Source organism: Miscanthus floridulus, chromosome 8, assembly GCF_019320115.1.
Source record: "Miscanthus floridulus cultivar M001 chromosome 8, ASM1932011v1, whole genome shotgun sequence".
NCBI classification, from domain to species: Eukaryota; Viridiplantae; Streptophyta; class Magnoliopsida; order Poales; family Poaceae; genus Miscanthus; species Miscanthus floridulus.
This window is the reverse complement of record NC_089587.1, coordinates 73,294,077-73,315,065: the sequence shown is the minus strand read 5'-3', so window position 1 is coordinate 73,315,065 and position 20,989 is coordinate 73,294,077.

The window sequence follows — 20,989 nt, the reverse complement described above, 5'->3', positions numbered from 1 at the left end:
GGGCGGGCGGGCGTGCGTAGCTGCGGCGGCGGTCCAGCGTGTGCGTGCGTGCGAGAGGAGAGCCGAGCAAGCGTGTCCGCGAGTGCGTGCGTGCGAGGGTGTTTGGGGGCGGCGGCCGGTGGGTTAGGGTTAGGACTTCTTTGTTTTTTATTTATCCTATGCGTGCATATATTGTTTTTTCTGTGCATTTTTAAAGAACCAACAGAATAAATTGCATTTTTCTGTCGGTGCTGATTTTTTCGTGTGTGTATTGTCACGCACAGAAAATTAATACAATTATTCTGTGGGTTTTCGTATTTTTCTGTCGGGATATTTTAGAACCGACAGAATAATCGTAATTTTTCTATGCGTACCGAAAAAAACGCACAGAAAAATTCGTCACCCACAGGGCAATTCGAGTAAGTGTATGCATATGTTGATCCATGACTTTGTCATTCTCTTTGTCTCACTCTCACCAAAGGTCATAGTTTTTTTTGGCATGTGGGTCGCACCTCTCCACCACCGCCTCTATGACACCAAGACATTATGATGCTCAACAATAACTCCAGAGCTTGATTTCTAAGTTTCCTTGTTAATTTATTTGAATATAAGTGATCAACAATTTCTCACCCTGTATATACATGACTAAAGTTTTGTTTCGATGTTTTGACCAAATATTGTACAACTTCTTCAATGTCACCTATCACTGAGGTGGAGTCAGTGATGAGTAAAATGTTAGACAATAACCTTTGTTTAAATGTAATAAAAATTATATCAATAAAAATTAAGAAATAAAGGGCACTGTCGTGTTGAAGGCACTAACTCAACAATGAGGATCATACTCTCATTGCTGGTTAGAGGCTTGACCCAACAGTGATCCTTATCCTATCATTGGTGGGTTTAGCCTTGACCCGGTAGTGATGTCTTCCTATCACTATGGAGTTTGGGAACTGGAAGTGATATGCAAGCTCATCACATTGCCGATTACCCTCTCTGACAGGTTCGATTTGGATAGTAATACCGATTTTGTACCCAGCGGCCATGGACCTATAGTAGTGGTGTTGCCGATACCACAACACTCTCTAGCCCATGTATACTCAAGAAATCTTGATGTATATGCATTCCTTCTAAGAATATCTAGGAAATCAAATTTGAGTAGTTAAGCACCTATCTAGACAAAACAAAAGCACCAAGGATCGGACCCCCTTCGTCTAGTCCTGGCTCTGCCCCGCTCATGTTATTACTTGAGGTTGAATATGTAGTATCTTCAATTTGTAGGTATTTCCTCGCTAAGCCGCCTATACCTAACATCAGAACTACCTCATGCTTTGAATGACAAATCTTTTTCTGATTCTTAAATTTCTTGTTGAATTCAATCTAACGTAGCCACTCCCTAATCTACTGTCATTTTAATCTTGAGTATGTGTAGCCCAAGCCAACTCTGTTATCCAATGGAACCATTCCTTCATTAATGACTTGAATATTAGCACCCTTGGAGGTTACATTTGCATCATTTGCAGGTGACTTTATGTGCCTTTCCATCACTTGCTTCATACCGCAAACTCATGCTACAAAGCCTAAATTTTCTAGCATCCATGTTCTCTTGTAATGACCATTTTCCATGGGCTATCTCATTCCATTGACTTGATTAATTTGAGCTATATTGTTTCCCTAATCAAATTGGTTGAGCTCTCACATGTAATTTCTTGTACCTATGTTTTCCTTGTGGGAGAGAGAATATATTGTTTCTTTTTTTTCCTTTGAGACCTTATTTTATTTTCACAATATGAATAGATTGATCATCCTCTTCCATTCAAAATTAATTTTCGTTCCTTTTACGCTACTCATATATATTACTTCGTATGTCGTCCCAAAATATAAAGGTGGGACAAATTAAGTAGTAATTTAAGTGTGAAGTCCATCATGCCCCGGATTAAAAGGTAGGTCAGCTCCCGATTGTCTTACCTGTGTGCCATCACTACTACAGGATGGCCTTGTTGTCCCGGGCGGTAACGGCCTTTAGTCCCGGTTACCGCGCCGGGACAACGATCCCGGGACTAAAGGTGGAACCTTCAGTCCTGGGTCATCGAGCCGGGACTAAAGAGAGACCTTTAGTCCCGGTTGGTGTTACCAACCGGGACTAAAGGCCCTCCAGCCGAGCAAACGTGGCCGCACCCTTTAGTCCCGGTTGGTAACCCCAACCGGAACTAAATGTTCCTTTTCTTTTTCTTTTTCTTTTTTTTGTTTAATTTATTTTCAGTTCAGTTACACATATTTGTTTAATATATAATATGTTTTTATGTACGTATTCTACGCTGCTAATATAAATACACGCACGCATATAATTACATCTAATTCTCATCTCGAGCATTATTATATTCGAATAAAGTATGAAACTATATATATTATAGATATATATGTATATATACAACACTTTCATAATCTTGTTCTCGAAAATAACGATATCAATAAACATTTAATTTAAATCATTTATTCCTTAGGATCAAAGTAGAACTCGCCGTTGGGATTTAGCACTTTTTCTAGAAGAAATCCTGCTATTGACTCTTGAACTGCTTTCAGATGGTCTTTTTGTATGACCCTTTGTTTCAACCATTCAGTCTTGCATTTGAAATAAAAGGAAAAGTATTAATACATACATATATATATATATATATTATTCATTTAAAAATAAATAAAAATTGATATATACGTACTCTGAGGACATCTTCAGGAGTTCTTCTTATGAGCGCAGTGATAAATTCACAAATGTAGTATCCACACAAATTATTACCTGGTTGCTGCCGCAAACACCACTGTACGAGAAGAAGATTATTCTCATCATCTCACATGTAAATTGAAGTACGATATAGTAATTAAATACATGGGGAAGTATATATAGTACAACTTACTGTTATTTTAACTACATTAAGTGGTGCCTTGCAATCCTTGCGGTGTTGCCGAATAAACTCTTTCCAAACCCTGTGCGACCAATAATGTACGATCGTTAATAAATTATGACAAAGTCTATTCAATAATAGTTGTGCGCGAGAGATCGAAATTACCCCTGGATAATGTCTATCATATCTTGGTATAGTGCCCGCTCTTTTCTCCACGAGTCCAAGATTACTAACCGACTTGAGTTTAACTCAATGACAACGAGTATTTAGTGAAACCTGCATTAGTTTATACACACACGTACATGCATATAAGTTATATTGATATTACATAAAATGTGTAGACTACATTATTATTAACACTTACTCAAAGTTGTACGGGAAAAGTATTGTTGTCTTGTCATGCTGCTTCACGAAGAACCTCATGATATTCTTCTGTGCTTCAGATACCCACTGCACCTTGACAATAATATCGGTTTTGAATACTATATAAGGATCAATGAAGCCAACACTGGTGTCTTGTATTCTTTGGAGCTCTGACATCTGGAATCTATATATAAATATAAGTTACATGTGAGGATAATTATATACACGTACGCATGGAAGTGAGTTTATTAAATAAAAGTAAGAATCACTTACAAACAAAAGCAGCTAATGATTGATTTGTCCAGAGCGTCCATGTGGTATAGTTGATGCAATTCTTCGAAACTAATATGTAAGATGTCATCGCCACAGAAGTAATGATGGTCTCTAAATCTGACAAAGATCCACTCCTCACCCCTGCCACACGCCTGCATGTACCACTTGTTGAGCCAGTACATTTGCGTACCCAATTCATTCAGAGCCACAGGGTTGTACAGACTTTTGCCAAATTTATAAGTCTTCCAAGTATCAACTTCCAGGTTCTGGATTGGAGCTTTGCTCGTCAATTGATCCAAGGTTAAACCAGTATCTTCAAAAAAAGCATTAAGGTCTTGAACTGACATTTCTCTAGAGTTGTCTGGTCGATAGACTTCTATGTTGGAACCATATTCATTAGCAACAACAAGATTTTGCATTGGTTGCTTCTGTTGTCCGAGCTGTGGGACATCCTTCCCTGATGCTCTTTTCCTTTTCTTATCTGTATCATGTGACTTCATGAGGGAGCGGTCATAGTCTGATAGTGGCAGAGGCTTACGAAGTTCAAGCATCTTTTTCTTGTGAGCTTCGACCTTCTGCCTCAGCAGATCTCGTGGTATGTAAAAGTACGGCTTCTCCTTAAGCTTCGCTTGTCTCTGCTTTTCGATATCTATAAAAAAATCTTTCACTTTTTTGTCTTCTTCAGCTGCTATTTGCTCATCAGTCTTTTTAGGAAGTATTTCTTGAGAAATAACTCTTTTTTGGGGTCTTCTTTGTCGTTGGGACCTTAGACATCTCTGTAGTGCGTCGCTGTGGAGGGGCTGGGGGCGGTGTTGGAGACCCGCGTGGAGGCGATGAGGCCGATGTTGGAGACCGGCGTGGAGGCGTTGGAGATCATTGTGGAGGTGGTGGGGCTGGTGTAGGAGTTGGAGATCGTTGTGGAGGCGATGGGGCCGGTGTAGGAGTTGGAGATCGCCGTGGGGATGAAGTCGTCTCGCCCCCTGCAACGCTGTGATGAGATGGGGAATGAATGATTGGGCTAGGCTGTGGGGAGACCCTGCTACAAAAACAAGTTGTGAGTCAATTATTTTTGAAGCCAATAGAAAATTAATGGAAAATAATATTTCATTCACTTTCATTCGTACCTAGGGTGAGGTAGGGGAAGCGGTGGCGCCCCAAGAATGATGATGAAGCGTTTGCGCCATTGAATAAATGTCTTCTCTACTTCTCCTAGTGTCTTCTCCCCATCACCGCCTTCAATGTCAAGAGGAACATTGCTGTAACCTTTGAGCACTCTATTGACCGAGACGCTAGCATATCCAGGTTGAATAACTGACCCATGGATTCTTGGTGTCTTCGTTCAGTCTATTGGAGATACAACCCCGACAGCCACCATGATTGATGCATTATTACCATCTGGAATGTGCAGCTCACATGTTGTTAGAGGCTCGGTAATGTCATCAACAGGGAAGCGCAACCCAGCGTCATCTTGAATAACTGGCAGCTCCGTGGAAGCACAACTGCTTTTCATCTGACCAACGGGGCTAATGGTGACTCCCGGCATTGATTGCGATTGCATTTGACTCATTGCTAGCTGCACTTGCCTCTTGATCTCCTCCTGCATTCTTGCCTCAAGAGATTTTTCTCGTTCGCGTGATTTAAGCCATGCTTGTCGTGACTCATTAACAAATTGCTCCAATACACGGATTCGGTCTGCCTTCTCATCCTTCTTTCTCTGGCGGCTTCTGTAGGTATCCTTGTCTGCTGGGAATGCTTATAGCCATGAAACCACCCCATAGCCTCTTGTTCGACCACCGTGTTCGGGATTCTCTAGGGCATATGTCAATTCATCCTTCTCTCTGTTGGGCTTGAAAACACCACTATCAGCTTCTTCCCTAGCACGAGCTAGTCTCTGTGTTGCTCTCTCAATTTTTTGGCCAAAAATTAGCTTGCCAGTGTCTGGGTCTAGGCTTCCCCCATGAGCGTAGAACCAATTCTTCACGCGTTGAGGCCAGTTCTTCTCTATTGTTTCAGGTATGATTCCCTTAGCAGTAATCTCTGCTTCTAGGTTCTGCCATTTGGGAATAGCACTCCTATAACCACCTAATCCCATGCGATGATGGTATTGCTTCTATCGGGTATTCTGCTGATTCCTCATCACACGTTCCTCACTCTCTTGAGATGTCTTATATTCTACGAAGTCATCCCAATGGGACTCCAACTTGACAAACACCTTAGCATTGAAATCCAGCGTATCATTCTTCAAGATAAACTTTTTATACAATGTCTTCTTCCAACTCTAGAACAATGTTGCCATCTTCTTCATTGTCCAATCCCTCACTAGCTCCTTCAAAGCATCATCTACTTGTAATGTGAAATGCTGAGTGATATCTCTCCAAGCTAGGTTCTTGTCACGATCAGATACAAAACTAACATTAGGAGCGGATATCTTCTGCTTCCATTCACGAGCACTAACTGGGATCCTATCCCTTACAATGAACCCACATTGATTGACATATGTCTGAGCATGTGGTCCCAATGGTTTGCCGGTGTCGGTGTCGAATTCTGATATTATAAAATGGCCCTCTAATGGCTTTTTTGGCCCTCGGACTTTCCTACTCTTGCCGGTGGTTGATGTAGATACAGAGACCGGCTACATGAGTAGAAACACAACGATTAACAACAAATATACGTACGCATACATCTATAAGAGATGATAGATAATCGAATATACCTCGCCAGTATTTTCTTACGCGACAATTTGTTGATCTTCAACCACCGGAATATTTAGGATATCGTCATAATCAGCAAAGTACTGACTCGCGTCATCTACATCCGCATTGGTGCCGACGTTGATAATATCCGCCATTATGTCATCATTCAAGTTATCATCCGGAGCAGCCATTTGTATCTTCGAGATAACACATAGATAGAATTACTATGGAACATAACATAAGTACATGTGATAACACATATAGAATTACTAAATCCAATTAAATATAATAACATATAATATTTCATAAGGATAAACAATAATAAGGTATAGGCTTTGGAATCGAATCAAAAACACTTTCGATCCAAAAACATGGAAATAAGTACATGTATATATACACATAGAATGATATAATTTTCTCTCTCTCTCAACACATAGAAATAAGTGCATATATATATATCTCTAGATATGCATGTGATAACACATAGAATGTCTCTCCAGATACAATTTTCTCTCTCTCTCAACACATGGAAATAAGTACATGTATATATACACATAGAAATAATTATGTACATATGTATACATATAGAATCTCTCTCTAGATATGCATGTGATATAGATAGAATTACTAATAAAATATCCAAGTGATATATAGATAGAATTACTAAAATAAAATATGCATGTGATATAGAGATAGAATTACTAATAAAATATCCATGTGTCAATTACTAAAACAAAATTAAATCTAACATATATATAGAGAGATAGAATATAATTACTAAATCCAATTAAATATAATAACACACATATATCTAGATAGAATTAATTACTAAATCTAATTAAACCTAACATATATACATAGATAGAATTACTAAATCAAAATTAAATCTAACACATATATAGAGAGAGATAGAATAATAATTACTAAATCCAATAAAATATAATAAACATATATACATAGATAGAATTACTAAATCAAAATTAAATCTAATTAACATATATAGAGAGATAGAATATATAATTACTAAATCCAATTAAATAAATCTAACATGAAATTAGATAAACTAGTAATAGATAATACATTTAATCTAACATATATCAAAAACTATAATAAAAAACTATCTAAAAAACTATCTAAATAAAGTACTAATTAAATTTTAATACATTTAAATCTAACATATATCAAAAACTATCTAAAAACTAACAATAAACTACTAATTAAATTTTAATACATTTTAATCTAACATATATATCAAAAACTATCTAAATAAACTAGTAATTAAATTTAACATACATTTTAATCTAACATATATATCAAAAACAATCTAAAAAAACTAGAAACTTTGTAAAAAAATATGGCCGAGAACAGCCAGCTAGCAGGCTAGCTGGGGCGGATGGCGGGCCGGGCAGGGCGTGCTGGCCGGCCACGGGGCCGAGCGGAGCACCTCGCGCGAGGACGACGTGCGGCGGAGACGGTAAGATCGATGCGGGCAGATTGGCGCGGCCGGGCGAGGGACGATGACGGCGCGGCGCGGCAGACGAGCTCAATGGCCGCCGAGCGGGGCTCGACGACGAGGCCGGGCGGGAAGCGGTCAGCGACAGAGGGTGGGCTCGGGTGCGGCGACGGAGACGGGATGCTGCGGAGAGACGGCGCGCGATGCGGGCCAGGCGGATGGCGCGGCCGGGCGGGGGTAGACGACGACGATGGCGCGGCAGAGATGAGCTCAACGGCCGGGCGGGGCTGGGCGACAGAGGCGAGATCGAAGATGGCGGTGGCGGCGGCGATGATCGACATGTAGATCGAAAAGTAGAAGATGAACAGAACAGGAACCGTTCGATATATATAGGCCGGGACCCTTTAGTCCCGGCTAGTAACACCATTTAGTCCCGGCTGGTAAGCCGAACCGGGACTAAAGGTCCAACCCTTTAGTCCTAGCTCGGCTTACTAGCCGGGACTAAAGATATTTTTGGCTGAAATTACCGCCCACCCTTTAGTCCCCGTCCCTGGCCTGGGCCGGGACTGAAGGCCTGAAAATTTTGGCAGCCCGCCAGAGTAATTGGAAAGGCCTCGGATTTTAATTTTGTTCTCCTTGTTTAATACTAGGTTAATCAATTAATTCTATAGCAACTTCAATACTTTGCAATTTTTATTTTAAAAAATACTATTGATTAACTAATTATTTATTGTAAATAGGAAAATTTTGTAACCTAAAGTTTTTAATTTCTTTTATGAATATAGAATATAAATGTTACTAATACTAAGTATTTTGTTAATGCAAAAATATATTTGTAACTTAAAATTAATAAAACTAATATTATTCGATAAGAAATTTATTATCACATTATTGTAACGTCAATGTTTCAATTTTTTCTCGGTTTTTGACCAAAATTGACAGGAAATTTTTGTTGAACCTATAAAAATAAAGAAAATATAGTATTTTTTTTCTACAACTTTTTCAAATGAAAAAATGGCCTATATAAGGATTGTAGATCTTGATGAGTTCAACAAACTTAATATTCAAAACTTTTCAATTTGAGACAATCTAGGCTTCCGAAAACTAGTTTATAAGCGTCGAAATTTAAAAATCACATATTTGAACCATCTAAACTTTCTCAAATGGAAAGTTGACCAAAACAACAATTGTATATCTTGATTAGCTGAACAAACTTGGTATTCAAAACTTTTCAATTTGAGACAATCTAGGGTTCCGAAAACTAGTTTATAGGCGTCAAAATTTAAAAATCATAAATTTGAACCGTCCAAACTTTCTCAAATGGAAAGTTGACCAAAACAACAATTGTAGATCCTGATTAGTTTAACAAACTTGGTATTTAAAACTTTTCAATTTGAAGTCATTTAGAGTTCATAATACTGGAGTCAAAGTATTGTTTTTTCATTTGACCAAATTTGACTTGGTTAAACTTGCTCAAATGAGATACTAAATGACCTCAGATGAAAAATCTCTGAATACCAAGTTTGATCATATCAGCAAGATCTACAATTGTTACATAGCTCATTTTCCCATTTGAGAAAGTATTATCAAACACTAGTCATAAATTCTTGAATCTCATAAGACTTTCTAAAACTATGTCACACACTTATGAAATTTGAACTATATTTTGTTCAAACTTTCTCAAATGAAAAAATGGCCTATATAAGGATTGTAGATCTTGATGAGCTGAACAAACTTGGTATTCAAAACTTTTCAATTTGAGATAATCTAGGGTTTCTAAAACTAGTTTGTAGGCGTCGAAATTTAAAAATCACAAATTTGAACAGTCCAGACTTTCTCAAATGGAAAGTTGACCAAAACAACAATTGTATATCTTGATGAGTTTAACAAACTTGGTATTCAAAACTTTTCAATTTGAAGTCATTTAGAGTTCATAATACTAGAGTCAAAGTGTTGTTTTTTCATTTGACCAAATTTGACTTGGTCAAACTTGCTCAAATGAGACAATAAATGACCTCAGATGAAAAAACTCTGAATACCAAGTTTGATCATCTCAGCAAGATCTACAATTGTTACATAGCTCATTTTCCCATTTGGGAAAGTTTTATCAAACACTAGTCACAAATTCTTGAATCTCATATAGACTTTCTGAAACTATGTCACACACTTGTGAAATTTGAAACATATATTAAACATATTACAATGTGAAGTCATAACATATTACATAATATCCGTCTCTAAAATATAATATATTAAACATGCATCGTTGCATCATGCGGGCACAACAGTGAATTTCTTCTTGACATATGACCCTTGGTTATGATCTTGTCGTAACCATGGAGTGTCTTCATCATTTAACATGATGCTTGGATCTTTCTTCACTATGAAGGGTGGAATTCGGACATTTCTTTCATAATCTTCTGACATGTCTGACTTGTTTTCAATTCCCACTATATTTATTTTCCCAGAAAGAACTATGTGGCGCTTTGGCTCATTGATCATTGAGTTGATGTCTTCGTTTTTTCCTCTCTTTGATTTTGTAGACATGTCTTTCACATAGAACACATGACTCACATCGGCAGCAAGGACGAATGGTTCGTCTTTGTACCCAATATTGTTGAGGTCCACTGTTGTCATTCCATACTCTTTGTCGACTGTTACCCCTCCTCCGGTCAGCTTCACCCATTGGCACCGGAACAAAGGGACTTTAAAATTAGGTGCGTAGTCTAGTTCCTATATCTCTTCTATGCGGCCATAATATATTTGTATATTCCCATTTGGATCTGTGCCATCTATGCGAACACCACTATTTTAATTGGTGCTCCTTTTATCTTGGGCAACTGTGTAAAATGTATTCCCATTTATCTCGTACCCTTGGTACGTGAGGATATGCCACGATGGTTGTCTAGCCAACAAATATAGTTGCTCATCAATATTGTCATCGCCTTGACATTCTTTTCGCAATCAACCACTGAAACTTTCCATGTACTGACGCCTAATCCAAGCTTCAGTCTTCCTTGGAAACTTGGATCGTAAGAACTCCTTATGTATCTCGATGTACGGATGCACCAATGACGAGTTCTGAAGAACTATGTAGTGTGCTTTATTGAAATAATCGTCTTCCATGCCGATATATGTTTTCTTCCCTAACGTTCCTTTACCACTGAGTCTCCCCTCGTGTCGCGATTCGGGAACGCCAATCGGGGCAAGGTCAGGAATAAAGTCAACACAGAACTCAATGACCTCCTCTGTTCCATAGCCCTGGGCGATGCTTCCTTCAGGCTTAGAACGGACTTTCACATATTTCTTCAAGACTCCCATAAACCTCTCGAAGGGGAACATGTTATGTAAGAACACAGGTCCAAGAATACTAATCTCCTTCACCAAATGAACTAGGAGGTGTGTCATGATATTAAAGAAGGATGGAGGGAACACCAACTCAAAGCTAACAAGACATTGAACCATATCATTCTGTAGAGTAGCTAGTTCCACTGGATTGATTGCCTTCTGAGAAATTACATTGAGGAATGCACATAGCTTCACGGTGGCTAGACGTACATGTGGAGGTAGAATTCCTCTTAAAGCAACTGGAAGCAATTGCGTCATAAGCACGTGGCAGTCGTGGGACTTTAAGTTTAGGAATTTCTTCTCTGGCACATTTATTATACCCTTTATATTGGAGGAGAATCCTGATGGGGCCTTGATGCTGCTTAGACATTCAAACATGCTGTCCCTCTCTTCTTTGCTAAGCGTGTAGCTAGCAGGACTTAAGTAATAACGTCCATCATCTATCTTCTCTGGATGAAGGTTGTCTCGTTCTTTCATGCCCTGCAAGTCCTGGCGTGCTTCAAGTGAATCCTTTGGCTTCCCGTACACACCCATGAATCCTAACAGGTTCACATAAAGATTCTTTGTCAGGTGCATCACATCGATTGCATTGCGGACCTCTAGGACTTGCCAATAGGGTAGCTCCCAAAAGATGGACTTCTTCTTCCACATGGGTGCGTGTCCCTTAGCATCTTTGGGAACAGATTCGCTGCCTTGTCCCTTTCTAAATACTACTTTCACATCCTTGACCATTGCGAGTACATCTTCCCCGGTTCGGTTATGAGGCTTCTTCCGGTGGTCTGGCTTACCTTTAAAATGCTTCCCTTTCTTTCTTTCTTACTTGGTGATTCAAAGGAAGGAATCGACGATGGCCAAGGTACACGACCTTTTGACATCTTTTTCAAATATATACTGCCAAGGTCATCAAAACAATGTGTGCATGCATTATATCCTTTGTTTGTCTGACCTGAAAGATTACTTAAAGCAGGCCAATCATTAATTGTTACGAACAACATTGCTCGTAGGTCAAAGTGTTCTTGTTTGTACTCATCCCAGACACATACACCTGGTTTGTTCCATAAAACTAGAAGTTCTTCAACTAATAGCTTTAGATAGACATCAATGTCATTGCCAGGTTGCCTCGGACCTTGGATGAGGATTGGCATCATAATAAACTTCCGCTTCATGCATAACCATGGAGGAAGGTTATAGATACATAGAGTAACTAGCCAAGTGCTATGACTAGTGCTCTACTCCCCAAAAGGATTCATACCATCTGTACTTAAGGCGAACCTTAAGTTTCTAGCCTCATTTGCAAACTCTAGAAATTCCCTGTCTATCACTCTCCACTGGGACCCATCAGCTGGGTGTCTCAGCATATTGTCTACCTTACGGTCTTCTTTATGCCACCGCAACAACTTTGTATGGTCTTTATTTCTAAACAAACGTTTTAAGCGTGGTATTATAGGAGCATACCACATAACCTTGGCAGGGATTTTCTTTCTAGGACGTTGTTCACCCTCGATGTCACCAGGATCATCGCGCCTGATCTTATACCGCGATGCTTTACATATCGGACATTCATCCAAATTCTCGTATTCATTGCCATGGTAGATGATGCAGTCATTAGGACATGCATGTATCTTCTAGATTTTTAATCCCAAAGGGTAGACAACCTTTTTTGCTTCGTACGTAGTGGTGAGCAATTCATTTGACTTCGGAAGCATCTTCTTTATGAGGTTCAATAAATTCCCAAATGCCTTGTCGGATACACCATTCTTTGCCTTCCACTGTAGCAATTCCAGTGTTGTACCCAGCTTTTTTTGCCCCTCTTCGGCTGTCGGGTATAGCAACTTCCTATGATCCTCAAGCATGCGCTCAAACTTAACTTTCTCTTTTTCACTTTCGCATTCTTGTTCTGCATCACGAATGGCATCGCCAAGAGCATCACCGAGATCATCTTCTGCCGCTACCTCTTCTTCATCTCCCCCCATTATAGTATCATCAAAGGCACCATACTGAGCAATAATGTCATCAATGTCTAAATCATCTCCTTCACCTTCTTCCATCATGACCCTGCTTTCTTCATGCTTAGTCCAACATATATAGTTTGACATGAAACCTGACTTAAGCAAATGTGAATGAAGACTCATTGAGCTTGAATATTCCTTTAAATTCTTACATAGGGCACATGGACAGCACATGAAACCATCCCGCTTATTTGCCTCGGCCACACCTAAGAAATAGTGCACGCCCTCAATAAAGTCTTGAGAGCGGCGATCGGCATTGTACATCCAATAGCGTGACATAATCTGCATTACACGACAAATTATGAAAACCTTGAACATAATTAAGTATTTTATTACACGACATAGATGACACACACACGGTTGATTAATTAACTAAGCCTGGCTACAACGTAAGTAATCCCAACTATCACTAAATAAACTAAAACTACAATGCACTTCAGTAACATAATTATTTCGTGACCGTACGCAACTAAAACAGACAAATCATTCGTCTATTGAATATCAATAGGCTTCTCCTGCTGGCTCACTGCCTCATCATCAGCAGCCGCTACCTCAAGCGCACCCGAATTCTGCACGTATGTAGCATAATCTTCCTCCCAGTACCAACCATCGCATCCATTGCCCTCCCACTGAAATTAAAGCCAAAAAATATTTAGTCAAAAATATTCAAGAAAAGTAGGTCAATTAGCCATAATAATCAAATGCGTAAGAAACTCACATCGCGATCCGGGCACTTGTAGAAAACACGACCCTTGTTGGGTCCCTGTCTCTTGACTCGGTACTCCATCACAATCTTCTGCTTACACTTGCCGCAGATAATGAGAGGGAGTTCTGGCCTCAGTCGTTTCGCAACCGAACGAGAGGCCGAGGATCCGGTATCAGTTGTCATCTACTTTCTATACTTATTTTTGCAAACTAATATAAATTTCACATTTTCTAAAATAATATATTTAAACAAAACTAAAATTATTTATTTATCTAACTAAACTATGAAATATGTACTATGTATAATAGTAAAATACCAAACTATCAAGTGATTTTACTATTGTAAATCATCATGTGATTTTGAGCTAAAATGACATAGAAATCATAATCAAATCCACCATATCAAGTTACTTTCTATACTTATTTTTGCAAACTATTGTAAATTTCTCATTTCTAAAGTAATATATTAAAAAAATAAAAATATTTATTTATCTAACTAAACCATGAAATGTACTACATATACTAGCAATACTAAACTATCAAGTGATTTTGATGAACTAATTTAACTTTTATTTATCCAAACATATATGCAATTCATCATGTGATTTTGAGCTAAAAATGACATAAAATCATAATAAAGTTCAACATATAAAGTTACACATGCATCTACATCACAAAATAAGATAAGTTACTGATAAAATATAAGAGGATTAAGTTTGTTACCTCCAAAATCGAAGAGCAACACCAATGGAGGGGGAGAGAGCAAGAACAACAGCAAGCTGAAGAACAGAGGCAGTGAGTTTGAATGGAATGGCTCGGGCTCGGGAAGGAAGAAATGAGCTGGTTTATAGGCCGGGATAATTAGTCCCGGTTAGGGGGCTAAACCGGGACTAAAGATTAATCTTTATTCCCGGGGCATCACCCAAACCGGGACTAAAAGCTTTAGTCCCTAGTCCCGGTTGGTAATACCAGCCGGGACTAAAGATCCCTGTCCCGCGAACGACCGTTGGACAGGAACCTTTAGTTCCGGTTGGTATTACCAACCGGGACGAACCTTTAGTCCCGGGGACAAAAAAATGCCGAGACTAATGTTAAATTAGGACATCGTTCTAAAGTCTGTTCTCTAGTAGTGCATCTTGGGCTAATCAATGATATAGATGGTTGGTTAATATGCAGAATGGATTCTCAAAGATCCCGGACAAAATTTAAATGCCAAAGAATATATATTTTGAGATGGAAAGAGTACATTACTTTCTATTCCACGGCGTTAACACTCCATCTATCCAAATTATAGTTCATGTTGGTTTTATGCTAAGTCAGACTTCTATATCTTTAAACAAGTTGGAAAAAAATACTCCGTATGACTAAAGACAAAACCAAAGTGAACTATGATTTAGAACCAAGGAATCAATAACCACAATACTCCATATGAATAAGTTGCATGTTCTTGTATTTCTCATTTGCCACATTTTTCTTCCATTTCCCTCCTCTGATATCATCATATCCGGGTATTTATTGCGGAAGGGAGTCGACGGATGGGGGATCAGGTAGGACGAAAGATCCATGGCCTGTCGTGGTAACTAGGGCACGAGGTGGGGTCTGCCCATGATGGATATGGTGGTTACTAAATATGGCAATGGTGATGCAGCATGCATGCGAGAGCAATAGAATAATGGCGATCGATCGATCGGGGGTGCAGGTGCAGCAACAGCAACAGCAACAGCAACGCAGCAGGAGCAGGACAGGAGCAGGCCACGCCAGAGGAGAGGGCCGGAAGAAGAAGACAGGCGACGCATGCATATGCAAGGCTGATGTGGGTGCGAGTACTAGCAGTTTCAGCAGGCCATGGCCATGCTATCAGAGCTTCAGCAGGAGAGAGAGAATGAAGGAGACGCAGCTGATGCTGAGCTGAGAGTGAGGCATCGGTGGTGTTTGGTTGCCCCTTTTAATTTTTAATTTTTATTAGTCGTTGTTCCATTAAATGTTTGACACATGTATAGAATATTAAATATAGACTAATTATAAAATTAATTGTATAGTTTGCGACTAATTTATAAGCCGAATCTTTTAAGCCTAATTAATTCATGATTTGACAATGTAATGCTACCGTAACATGTGCTAATGATAGATTAATTAGGCTTAAAAATTCATCTCGTGGAGTACCGACGGATTATGTAATTTATTTTTTTATTAGTATTCGAACACTCCATATAACATCCTTCCTACATATCTCCTAAATTTTAGTCATCGGATCTAAACACCAATCGGGCCTAAAAGTCTAAGATGTCATATCAGATGTCACGTTAGGATGGTGTTCGGATAGTAATAATAAAACAAATTATAGAAGTCATAGGTACTCCGCTAGATGAATTTATTAAGTCTAATTAATCCGTCATTAGCATATGTTTACTGTATATTTATCGTAGCACTACATTGTCAAATCATGAACTAATTAGGCTTAAAAATTTGTCTCACAAATTAGTCACAATTTATATAATTAATTATTTTTTAGTCTACATTTAATACTCAGCGTATGCGTTTAAACATCGATGAAATAAGCGCTAAACTTTAAGGAGAGGAAGGAAAAGGCCTGAGCTCTCCTCCATGGCTGCCTGCGTGCCTTTCTCTCTCTACACAAAAGTCTCTCCTCTCTCCTGCCTGCCTGCCTGCCTGCCTGCCCCCTCGTGAAGCTCCTGCAGGCTTTATCTCACGCATCCCTAGGTCTAGTCCAGGCCTGCTGCTGCTGCTGCCACCTTACCTGTATTCTTTTCTCTCCTCCGTCCTCTCCTCTGTCCTCTCCTCTCCCTCCTCAGGTTTCTTTCATTCATTCATCTCTCTTCCTTGTCCTCACTTGCTCATGGTACAAATTAGATCTCTCCCATTTATGACGTCGTTGGGAATTTTGCCGGCCGGCCGGCCGGTCCCATGAAGAAGATGAAACACATTAGATCTTTCACCAAGCTTGCATGCACAAATTACCGGCCTCGCTCGTCCAATATATAAAGATTAATCCGATTTACCCCCTGCACTCTCATATATATAATTAAATCCGGCCACTCTCCTTAACTAGGAGTACTCATCAACTGAACCCATCCATCAAATCGATAGTGACATATCATGGTTTAATATGTAGGCCTTGTTTAGATTGCAAATTTTTGTAATCTGGATACTGAAGCACGTTTCGTTTGTATTTGACAAACTTTGTCCGATCATGGACTAACTAGGCTCAAAAGATTCGTCTCGTGATTTATAACCAAACTGTGTAATTAGTTATTTTTTTTTACCTACATTTAATACTCCATGCATACGTCCAAAAATTGATGTGAAGAAGAGAGAGTGAAAAAACTTGAAATTTGGAGGTGATCTAAATAAGGCCGTACTAGAATTCAGCTTGGTCAACATTGAGGCCTTGTTTAGATTGAAGATTTTTTCAACCCGATGAATAGTAGCACTTTCGTCTTATTTGGTAAATATTGTCCAATCGTGGACCAACTAAGCTCAAAAGATTCATCTCGTGATTTCCAACTAAACTGTGCAATTAGTTATTTTTTTTACCTACATTTAATGCTCCATGCAAGCGGCTAAAAATTGATGTGATGGAGAGAGAGTGAAAAAACTTGGAATTTGGGGCTCATCTAAACAAGGCCTGAATGGGATGGATGGAGCATGAGCTTGCGTATTTCTTGTGGACAATGGTGCTGCACTTGAACCTAGCTATGCTCTCTCTCTCTCTCTCTCTCTCTGGTCCTGTCTTTCTCTGTCATGAGTCATGAATGTCAATGTGTGTGTATGTGACGAAAGCAAGCAGGAGAGCATTGAATTCCAAGGTTTCCTGCTTCAGCCAATGTGCACCTTCCCTCCTCGGGTATAGATCATAGCTTAGTCACCATCTATTAATCTATATATCTGCTAATATAACCACCCTTTCATTTATCTTCAAGTGTCCTAGCTAGCTTGCTCCATAATGTTGTACTGTCACACATAACTCAAACTTTGAGGTATGCATGCCTTTTAAGCCAACCATTCAAAACTTTTATCATCGCATATCATTTTTTACGCGTTGAATTTGTATATTTGCATGTAACAATAGTTAAGAAAGTATACCATTGTTATTATGCATCATAAATATTTTATTACTAAAGTATACTAGTCAGCAAATAAAGTTGTGTTTTGAAGACCATATCGACGCCCAAAATGTCACTACTTATAGATATATAAGTGATTGAGGAGAGAGTAATGGACAATGCAAAGATTCTGTTCCATGCATGGACAATACCAGTTGTCCTGTGAGCTGCAGGTTCCTCCCCATCCCAGGCATGCACCCCAAGCGGGCGTTTAGTTCCACCAAAATCCAAATTTTGGTACTATGCAAAAAGAAGATTTCTGGTCACATTAAACTTGCGGTACATATATAGAGTACTAAATGTTGACGAAATCAAAAATTAATTGCACAGTTTGGTTGTACTTTGCGAGACGAACGTTTTGAGCCTAATTAGTCAACAATTGGACAATTATTACCAAATACAAACAAAATACTACATTACACTACAGTAGTCTACCGTGAATTTGCCGCCGCCAATTCGGAGCAACTAAACGAGGGCCAAAGTTTAATTTGATATATAGTAGTAGCTATAGCTAGCAACGACATTGAGAATAAGTTCATTTGTAACTCCAGACTGTAGCTAATTAATTATGCATGCATATGCAGCAGTGATCTCTCCAGATTGCTTTAATTTCTTATCTAATTAAGGAGCTAGGTACATTCTGCTAGCTAGCTGTTCCTTAAATGGAAACAGAGTATACAATAAGTATGTTTCAATGGCCTTCCTGTATATGTCAACCTAAACAAATACTATAATGGGAACATATGCTAGATTTTCCATTGAATAATTGACCATGCATATATTGATTATTTCATGATTTATGCAGTATGATGGAAAAGGAGAATAATCATCTTCATCAGCTTAGGGAGAATATATCAAGGAAAAAGTCCATTTTTGGCCCTCTAACTATGGCTGTAGTTTATTTCTAGCCCTCTAACTCTAAAACCAGACACACGTAGTCCCTTAAGTCTCAAAACCATTTAAAATTGGCCCTCGCGCCCATTCAACCGTGGTTTCGGCCTAGTCAACCCGCCACGACCGCGGTTTCGGCCCAGTCCTCATCCCTTCATGACTGCCGCGCGGTCAACGAGCGAGAGCAGAGAGGGAAGGAGAGAGAGAAGGGCGGAGCGGAGGGGCCAGAGGGCACTGGGGCGCCGGCGGCGGTCCTGGGGCCTCGGCGGAGCAGGCTCCGGCGTGAGCTGGGCGGCAACGGCGCTCGGCATGGAGGCGGCGGCTTTAGTCTTGGTGGCGCGGCAGGCGAGGGCACACCAAGAGCGTCGTGTGCTCCGTTGCGCTCTGCCTCGGCGTCGCGGAACTGGCCGCCTCTACTGCTGCCTTGGCCGCGGGTGGTGTCTCTGCTGCCGTAGCCACGCAGGTGGTGTGCGCCCTCCACCGGCACAGGGAGGAGGGCCACGGCTGAACCTCCATGACGTCGAGGCGGGTCGGCGCGGGGAGACGCGCGAGCCGGGTGTGGAGCGGCCGCGGCCGGACCTTCACGGCATCGAGCGGCCATGCACGGGGAGGCAAGCGTCGAGCGGCCACAGCCGGAGCTCCATGGCATCGAGCAGCTACGCGGGGAGGGCGGGCATCGAGGCCGCGACCGGACCTCCACGGCGTCCAGCGGCCGCAGTCGGAGCTCCATGGCGTCGAGCAGCTGCGTGGGGAGGGCAGGCGTCGAGGCCGCGATCGGACCTCCACGGCGTCCAGCGGCCACAGCTGGAGCTCCATGGCGTCGAGCAGCTACGCGGGGAGGGCGGGCGTCGAGGCCGTGACCGGACCTCCATGGCATCTAGCGGCCACAGCCAGAGCTCCATGGCATCGAGTAGTCGTGTGGGGAGGGCGGGCGTCGAGGCGCTAACGACAGCGCGTCCGTGGTGGCGTTGCCGGCGCCAGTGGGGGAGGGGGTGGGGGAGGGCGTGGCGCGGAGGAGGTGCGGGAGCTCCAGTGGCCCGCGTGACGAGCTGCGCGCCGAAGCAGAGGCCCTTAACGTCCGTGCACGGCGCGAAGTGCGCGTCCAGCGTCCCCGGCATGGCTGCGGAGGCGCTGCTAGACTTGGACTTCTTAGACGCCGCCCCGCCATCCCCGTCGTGGCTGCTCTTGGACGACTTGGGCTCCACCATTGTAAACAGTAGCGACGGCTATGCTACTCATGCTCTGTTGCGGAGGAACAGAGGGAGTGGTGGCTCGGAATCAGAGCTTGAAGGCGACGAGCAGGAGGAGAATGGCAGCAGCAGATTGGATAGCAGCCTGCAATGAGTGTAGCAGGCTAGCACCTCCCTGGCATGTCCGCCATGAGTGTAGGAGGCTAAGCACAGCAGCAGTAGATTGGATAGCAGCCTGCCATGTCCGTCGCGCCAGCAACCGGGGTGGCCTGGTGAAGGGTTTGGGCTGGCCTGGCCGCTGCCGCTGTCACCGGGAGCAGCAGGTGTCTCTACGCACCATCCCTGCTGTGTCCGCCTCCGTGCCGGGAGGAGCATGCGTTTCGAGGTCTTCTCTGCCGACGCCAGTGGCGGTTCGTAGGAGCCCCACATCGGCTTCACCAAGAGGATGGCGGCGCTCGTCTACGCGGAGGAGGCTACTATCGCGGCCTCCGAGCTAACCATGGCGGACCGCCTCGCGCGCGTGCTCATGGGAGGCTGCGACCATGTCAAGTAGCTCGGCGATGCGACGTCGGGCTCCATGGCGAGGATGGGTCACAGGTGAGCGGTGGGCGAAGTTTCTAGAGGCTTCTAGAGAGGGAGGGGTGGATGTGACCTCCGTTGCCGCCCAGCTCATGTCGGAGCCTGCTCCGCCGAGGCCCCAGACCACCGCCGGTGCCCCAGTGCCCTCTGCCCCCTCCGCTCCGCCATGCGCGCTCTCTCTCTCCTTCCCTCTCTGCTCTCGCTCATTGACCGCACGGCAGTCGCGAAGGGACGAGGACTGGGCTGAAACCACGGTCGTGACGGGTTGACTGGGCCGAAACCACGGTTGAATGGTCGCGAGGGCCAATTTTAAACGGTTTTGAGAGTTAAGGGATTGCGTGTGTCTGGTTTTCGAGTTAGAGGGCTAGAAACGAACTGTAGCCATAGTTAGAGGGCCAAAAATGGACTTTTTCCATATATCAATGAATAACCATTTGACCAATTAAAATAACAATGTTATCTTGCAAGGATGCAGGCAGAAGTTT